Source organism: Triticum urartu, chromosome 6A (assembly GCF_056163025.1).
Source record: "Triticum urartu cultivar PI428250 chromosome 6A, HENAU_Tu73, whole genome shotgun sequence".
In the NCBI taxonomy this organism is placed as follows: Eukaryota; Viridiplantae; Streptophyta; class Magnoliopsida; order Poales; family Poaceae; genus Triticum; species Triticum urartu.
Window position 1 is genome coordinate 299,706,237 of NC_141878.1, and position 8,572 is coordinate 299,714,808.

An 8,572-nucleotide genomic window follows, 5' to 3' on the forward strand; every position below is an offset into this window, starting at 1 on the left:
ACATGTTTCTAACACAATAGAACTCTGAACCTTCTGAAGAAAAATCACGGTTTGAAAAAGACTGTACGATAAGCTGAGTTCGCCTTATCCCAATAGAACTCTGAACCTTCTGAAGAAAAATCACTCTCCCACGGTCCCACACAACGCGAACACAGAAAGCACACCCAGTTCGCCATCTCACCTGGCATGCGGCGAAAAAAGGTTGCTCTCACGTGAGATAGCTAGCTGGTATTATTATGTTTTTACTGAATTATTTTGAAATGATTACATATATGAACTGAATTTTCAAGCATAGGGATGCACCTTTTTGAGCATGCTTAGTTTGATTAACCCTTTGATGTAATCGAACTAATGTTTTTGATTGGTGGTAGGAGTCGGTTTAGAACAAAGAGAGATGGTGATTTGTACCACACTTTTTTTGGTTCTCTTGGCAACTCAGCATTGTGTTCTCAACGGCTCATGAATATAACAAATGTATTACATGTTGAAAACAATTTATCGCGGCGCAAACTGAGCCTAGGGCGCATACAAGATTACTCTCGAAATTACTTGCTAATCCTGCTGTGTTCCCGACACCATATCTCGTTCCATCAAGTGATGCAGCAGCTCAAGATACACAAGGATGTTGTTTCTCCGTGGGCTCGTCTATTTGCGGTCTTGAAGCTTCATTAGGCACTATGGGTAGTCTGGGTACAAACAACATCAGCTAGGCAGTGTAAGGAACCAATCTGGCATGCACGCCTACTTATGTGCTATAGAAGATGAGTCCATGACGCTGCATTGATTTGTCCATGAACTGCAAAATGGGTACAAGAAATGAAGGAGATCAGTACTTGGCGAACAAGTAGGCCGATAACAATCAGAATTCAGAACATCCAACCACGTATATCTAAGCATTCCAACAAGGAGTAACTAATGGAACTTATCATGCTTTGCTTGAAAGTATACACTAAAAGTAACTTCTGAGATGCTTCACTCAGCTGATTAGCTACAAGAAACCAAAAGTAATACACAACAACCTCTAATATTTTCATTTTTTAGGGGAGTAACATCTAAACACTAGGAAGTGCATAAACCAGAAAATTTTGTCAGCCACAAGTGTTTTTGTGTTCCCCTACATACACACAACAATCATCATCTTCCATATACATGGACTTCATTTTTCCGACAACATGAACTTTGTTGTTGTCGCTATATATGAACTTCTCCTGTAAACAAAGAGAGACTATGTATTGAGCCAAGGTGGAATCTTACAAAGAAAACACACTTTTTGTGTTTGAGGCATATACACAAACAGCTTGTGTGCACTGCCAGTTGAAGGAGAGGGCAGCTCAATGAGGAGGCTATGGAGTGCGGGGGCAGAGTCGAAGGCAGCAGCAGCATGGAGGAAGAGGGCAGCAACATCATGGAGGAAGAGGGGCGCTAATGCTGACTAGTGTGGTGCACGGTGGCACTGCTAAGCGCCGAATCCGGGAGGTCGACCGGGAGGAGAAAGGTGGCAGCGCGGGGTGGCGTGGGTAGCTCTCAGGCCGGCGATGGAGAGAAGAGAGTGAACTCAAGGGAGGGTCACCGGTGGGGGAACGTGCATCGCATCGCCGATCTGGGGAGGCGCGTGATGGAAGAAGGCCGCAGTGGCAGAGGTGGAAGGTCGCGACAGCAGAGGAGGAAGCCCGCTGAGGGGCGAATTCCGGTGACGCCGGCGGTGAGTTGGTGGTTGTCGCGCGACGGCAGGATCCCAGCGATGGGAGGTTGGGTTGGTGGCGGTTGTGCAGCAGCAGAATCCCGACGGCAACGAGGTGGATTGGCAGCTGGATCCCGACGACGGGGCAGTGGATTCGTGGCTGGATCCCGGAGGCGGGGGAGGTGGGTTGGTGGTGGTCGCCGACTCGCCGTTGGCTGGATCCTGGCGGCGGGAAGGTGGGATGGTGGAGTTTGGGACGGGAGGTGGAAGAGATGGGGTGCCCGAACAGTGGGGGCGATGTTTTTTTTCTTTGCCACCGTTCGGGAGTTCGGGAACACCTAATCAGGCCTATATAGGGTGATCGTGATCCAAATAGTTATTCTAATTCTAGAATTAGAATAGTGTTTTCTATATATATACACACACACAGACAAGATATATCTTTTTGCATATTCAAAGTTTGAGATTGCTAGCCAGGCCTGCTGCCTGGTAAAACATACTAGAAAATCGAACCATAGGGTACAATCGTGATTTCTTACCGTGGAAAAAAATTGGAGGCAAAACGATGAACTCATGTTTTTATTCAAACAAACATATGCTGTTAGTTAGTGTAAATGTTTTCAAATAGCACATGGTTCACTCACGAAAGACGCGTGGCCACTAAACCGCAGTGGATGCCCCCTGCCACATGCTCGATCTGAGTCGTGTGTTTTGATTGGCCAGAACCCAAACCCCAAGGATCGTACATCTGCACCGTTGCATTCTCCTTGATCGAACGACGATCGTCATCCCTTTCGACAACACATGCAGTTCCAATTGTGATTTTATTTATATCCACAAATTGCACATAAATTCAAAAAAAATCTTAAATATAGCAAACGATACCTGAAATGCATGAGAAAATCAAACCCATGGTATAATGGTGATTGCCTACCGTGGAAATTTTTATGAGGCCAAATGATGAAGTCACCGACCACTGGAGTTTGAATTGACACGTCTCCTTTTGGAAACTATGGTCCTTCATGTGAGATGCTCCGGTTTGGAAGGAGTGATCATCAAAACTTGTGCCAAACTTTACCAAAAAATTTCCCCGAGGTCGTGAGAACACGCCACAGGCACACACCGATTTTGATGATGTCTGGACTCCATCTGAATTCCCAGCAATTAAAATACCAACTAAGCCTACGCCGACTGCCGCACCTCACGGCCAAAATGTTTGAAACTTCTCCTCGTTTCTCAGACAATGGATGAAAACTCACAAAGCGACACATAAACGATTTGTACACCTTCTTAGCTAACTAACACCCAGATGTAGTTGTAGAACAGTTTTCAATTTAATTATATGCACTAAATGAAAGGCAAGTGCAAAAAATGGCATAGATATAGCAACGAGACCTCAAATGAGCCGGAAAATCAAACCTAGGGTATATACGTGATTGTTTACCATGAAAAAAATTGGAGGCGGAACGACGTAGTCACTGACGATTGGAGTACGATGTGCCGCGTCTCCTTTTGAAAACTATGATCCTTCTTGTGAGATGCTCCGATTTGGAAGGTGTGAGCATCAAAATTTGTGCCATCTTTACCAAAAAATTTCCATGTGATCCTGAGAGCATGCCACGGTGACACAATGATTTTCATTATTTCCGGACTCTATATGCATTTCCTGTAATTAGAATACCAACAAGGCATAAACCTCTAGTCGCACCCTACGGCCGAACTGTTTGAATTTTTTTCCCATTTCTCGAACAATGAATGAAAACTCCCAAAGGAACACAGAAATGATCTTGCTAGCTAGCACCCACGTGTAGTTGCAACTATAGCAAACGACTCAAATATAGAAAAAGATACCTCAAATGCATGAGAAAAATGAACCATAGGGTACAATGATGATTTCTTACCGTGGAAAACAATTTGGAGGCAAAATGATGAACTCTTGTTTTCATTCAAATAAAAATATGTTGTTAGTTAATGTAAATGTTTTCAAATAGCACACGGTTCACTCACGAAAGCGGCGTGTCCACTAAACCGCAGTGGATGCCCCCCTGCCACGCGCTCGATCGGAGTCATGTGTTTTGATTGGCCAGAACCCAAACCCCACGAATCGTACATCTGCACCGTTGGATTCTCCTTGATCGAATGACGATCTTCATCCCTTTCAACAACACATGCAGTTCTAGTTGTGATTTTATTTATATCCACAAATTGCACATTAAATTCAAAAAAATTCTTAAATATAGCAAACGATACCTGAAATCCGTAGGAAAATCAAACCCATGGTATAATGGTGATTGCCTACCGTGGAAATTTTTATGAGGCCAAATGATGAAGTCACCGACCACTCGAGTTTGAATTGGCACGTCTCCTTTTGGAAACCATGGTCCTTCATGTGAGATGCTCCAGTTTGGAAGGAGTGATCATCAAAACTTGTGCCAAACTTTACCAAAAAATTTCCGCGGGGTCGTGAGAACACGCCATAGGAACACACCGATTTTGATGATGTCTGGACTCCATCTGAATTCCCAGTAATCAAAATACCAACTAAGCCTACGCCGGTGGCCGCACCTCACGGCCTAAATGTTTGAAACTTCTCCCCATTTCTCAGACAATGGATGAAAACTAGCAAAGCGACACACAAATGATTTGTACACCTTAGCTAACTAACACCCAGATGTAGTTGTAGAACGGTTTTGAATTTAATTATATGCACTAAATGAAAGGCAAGTGCAAAAAAATGACTTAAATATAGCAATGAGACCTGAAATGGGCTGGAAAATCAAACCTAGGGTATATACATGATTGTTTACCGTGAAAAAATTCAAGGCGGAACGATGTAGTCACTGACGATTGGAGTCCGAAGTGTCGCGTCTCCTTTTTGGAACTATGATCCTTCTTGTGAGATGCTCCGATTTGGAAGGTGTGAGCATCAAAAATTGTGCCATCTTTACCAAAAAAAATTCCATGTGATCCTGAGAGCATGCCACGGTGACACACTGATTTTCATTATTTCCGGACTCTATATGCATTTCCTGTAATTAGAATAACAACAAGGCATAAACCTCTAGTCGCACCCTACGGCCGAACTGTTTGAATTTTTTTCCCATTTCTCGAACAATGAATGAAAACTCCCAAAGGAACACAGAAATGATCTTGCTAGCTAGCACCCACGTGTAGTTGCAACTATAGCAAACGACTCAAATATAGAAAAAGATACCTCAAATGCATGAGAAAAATGAACCATAGGGTACAATGGTGATTTCTTACCGTGGAAAACAATTTGGAGGCGAAATGATGAACTCTTGTTTTCATTCAAATAAAAATATGTTGTTAGTTAATGTAAATGTTTTCAAATAGCACACGGTTCACTCACGAAAGCCGGGTGTTGTCACATCCCTACTTCTGGTCTGCTCTGGGTTAGCTAGTCTTGTGTTGCATCATGTTTAAATTTCTCTTAAACCTGAAATGGGGATCAATAAACCCCAGCACCCCCTGAAAATACCAGGTTCAACTGAAAATCATTTCAATGAATCCAAAATGCCCTTCACAAAAGTTCATCATTTTTGAATTGGTCTAGAACCTCTCCCAAAAATGGTGCACATTTTCTAGGCCATTCTAGATTTTTGAATTAAATTATATAGTATTGCATTTGGGCATTTAATTGCTAATAATATTTTAAATCCTCAAATAATCACAAACTGAAATGTTTGCTGTTGGAAATATTCCAAACAGTGATATGGAGCAGTTTCATGATTTTGGAGATACCCTGTCATTTTTAATAAAGCCAAACACAATTACATAAAATAGAAAACATAAAAGGAATGATAGAGAGAGGAGAAAACCTTACCTGGCGCTTACCTCCTCGCAGCCCACCTGGCCCAACTCCAGCTGGCCCAGCCCACCGCGGTCGCCACCGTCTTCAACCTCCTACCAGTAGGCAGGAGGGCGTGTGCCCGACACGCGCCAGCACGCGCGCGCCACCTCCTACTTGTTGCCACCTTCCCGATGTCGCCTTGGAGATGCCACACACCTCTGTGCCTCTCTCTCGCTCTCTGGTTCTCTCCCCCCTCGCTCCTCTGCTTTCCCTCCTCATGGCCAAGCATGCCCACCGCCACCGACGCCGTTCGCCGCGGCCAGAGCCACTGCCCCGCCTCTCCGTTGTGTCTAGAAGAACTGCCCCGTCGCCCTACTCCTCCTCACCGAGCCGCACAGGTCGGGAAGACCTGCTTCATCCTGAACGCCGCCGTCTTCTTCCGCGGGATCCGGCGATCCCCGTCGTCACCCCATCGTCTGCAGGCCTTCCCCGAGCCCGACGAGTACTTCAATCGACGCGTTGTGAGCCTCCGGTCACTTTCCCCCTAACACCGCATCCTTTTGCACACCGTAGCCGTCGTGTTCATCGAGGCCAAAGCTCACCTCCGCCCGAGCTCGTCGCCGGTGTCAGTCCGGTGACCCTTTGGTCATGCTAGCATGCCCAACAGCCTCGTTAGCACGTGCAGCTGCCGTAGATGCCAAGCAACGCACGCCTTGCTCACCGTAGCGACAAATCCGTCGACGCCCCAGCTCAAGTCGCCGCTGACCTTGACGTCGTCGTCGTTTCCGGCCGCCCCAGCAGGTGCTGCTTGCACCGTTGGATGCGCGCGTTCTCCAGCAACGCGTACATGCCCTCCGCCGCGGGTTTGGTCGCCCGTGGGCGCAACCCGAGCCGTTCCACCATCACTGACCTCGTCGGCGGCTAACTCCGGCTGTGCTGACGTGGCACAGCCATTAGCAGCTAATTGCGCCATTAATTAACCTCCGGTGAAACTGACAGCCAGGCCCCACATCCTAACTAACTGGCTAACTGAACTAGATTAAGTTTAATCTAATTACCCTGGACCCATGCGTCAGCATTGACTGTGCTGACGTGTCCGTTGACCAGGTCCCACTTGTCATTGACACTAAACAACACTGTGTCACTGACCAGTGGACCCCACTGGTCAGGTTTGACTTGGACCGTGCCCCGTTGACCTGCTGATGTCATGATGATGCCAGGCTGATGCAGAAAATATCCTAAACTTCTAAAAATCATATAAAATCAACCGTAACTCCAAATGAAATAAATTATATACGAAAAATTATCAGAAAAATTCAAGGAATCCATCTGTACCATTTTCATGCATGTTAGAACAACTTAGGGACACTGTTTAGGACAAATCAAATGAATGGTATTTAAATAGCCACATGTGGAGTTTGAATTTGAACTTTGGGTTCAAACCAACTTCATTTAATTGTGTTGCAAGTTGCATTAGCTCAGTCAACAACATTTGCCATGTCAGTATCATGCATCATGTTGTGCATTGCATTGATTGTGTTCCTTCTCTGTTGCCGGTGGTTGTTCCCTCTCGATAGACGTTGTATCGACGCTGTGATCGTTGACACTGATGAAGACCCAATGATATCTTCAGAAGTGCCAGGCAAGCAAAACCCCCTTGTTCATTCCGATACAATCCCACTCTCTCGCTCCTGCTCTCTTATACTGCATTAGGACAACAATGATTCATCTGTTACTTGCTGCGGTAGTTGAACCCCTTATCCTCTGCATGACCTGTCATTGCCACAGTAAATAGACGAAACCCACTAGCATGAGTAGGAGTTGTTTGAGCCCTGATGTGCCTACTCGTTCATGCTTGTTTGTCATGCCTGCTACTGCTTGGAGTTGAGTCAGGTCTGATTCATCGGGGATGAATTGGAACAGTGATGAACATGTCCTATTGTGTGTGAGCTAAGTGTGTGAACACGATTTGGTGAAGGTAGCGGTGAGAGGCCATGTAGGAGTACATGGTGGGTTGTCTCATTGAAACCATTCTTAGGAACTGAGTTCTGTGTTTGCGATCCATTCACAGCTACTACCACGCATTGGGCCCGAAACCAATGGACCCTCTCGACTTATTAAATGCCCTTGCCCTCTGTCCAGGAGTTGCAACTAGTTTCTGGTGTTTGTAGGATATGTGTTGGCGGCCGTGCGTAGCGCTGACCCTAGGGGTGGGCTATGATGCGGTAGATACACCGTGGCACGATGTACCGGGCGCCCGTTTGGTGTCTCGGGAACCCTGCACACATTGTTTGGGGCTGTGAGTGAAACTCCGGCCAGATCTCCTCGCGGATGGAACCCGAATAGGCGATAAACCTGGACTAGAGACTTGTGTGGTTAGTCAGGTCATGGCCGACTCCCTCGCCAGGCTTCCGCTTGAAGGTTGCCGAGATACACGACGTGTACATGGTGGTAAGTGGCGAGAGCGTGTGTGAAGAAGTACACCCCTGCAGGGTTATAAATGATCTATTCGAATAGCCGTGTCCGTGGTAAAGGACTCCTGGGTTGCCTATAACAGTTCATAGACAATTGAAAGTGGATACTCTAAAATGCGCAAGATAAGCGTGAGTGCTATGGATGGCCTTCTCATAGGGAGACGAGAGTGAATCCATAGTGGTGTATTGAATGGTGAATATGTGGACTCATGTGCGCCACCTCAAAAGAGTTGCTTGCAGTCGTAGTTCAGGTTAGCCATTGAGTCAAAGCTGGCTTGATGCAGTTAAACTCCACCCCCCCCTTGTTGATACCGATGCATATGTAGTTAGTTCTGATGTAAGTCTTGTTGGGTACATTCGTACTCACGTTTGCTTAATTTATGTTTTGCAGAGAGAATTCAGTCTCGCTAGTAGTTCCATGTGGACTCGACGTTTAGCTTGATACCTCAGCTACGATCTTGTGCCCTCGGCGGGATCTGGTAGATAGTCAGGCTTCTTAGCCTTTTTCATTTGTAGATGTCTGTACTCAGACATGTTAAGCTTCCGCATGTGCTTTGATTTGTATGCTATGATTGTTGGATCATGAGACCCATGTTTGTAATACCT

The 8,572-nt window shown here is 45.9% G+C and overlaps 1 long non-coding RNA gene across 1 annotated transcript; it reads right to left on the reverse strand.

Moving 5' to 3' along the window:
- Positions 1-441: 441 nt before the first annotated feature.
- On the reverse strand, positions 442-2,009 carry LOC147965078 (uncharacterized). Its single transcript, XR_015608118.1, has 2 exons — positions 1,255-2,009; positions 442-796 (listed from the first exon to the last, which is right to left on the reverse strand). It is a non-coding gene; the product is annotated as an uncharacterized LOC147965078 (long non-coding RNA).
- Positions 2,010-8,572: the final 6,563 nt, after the last annotated feature.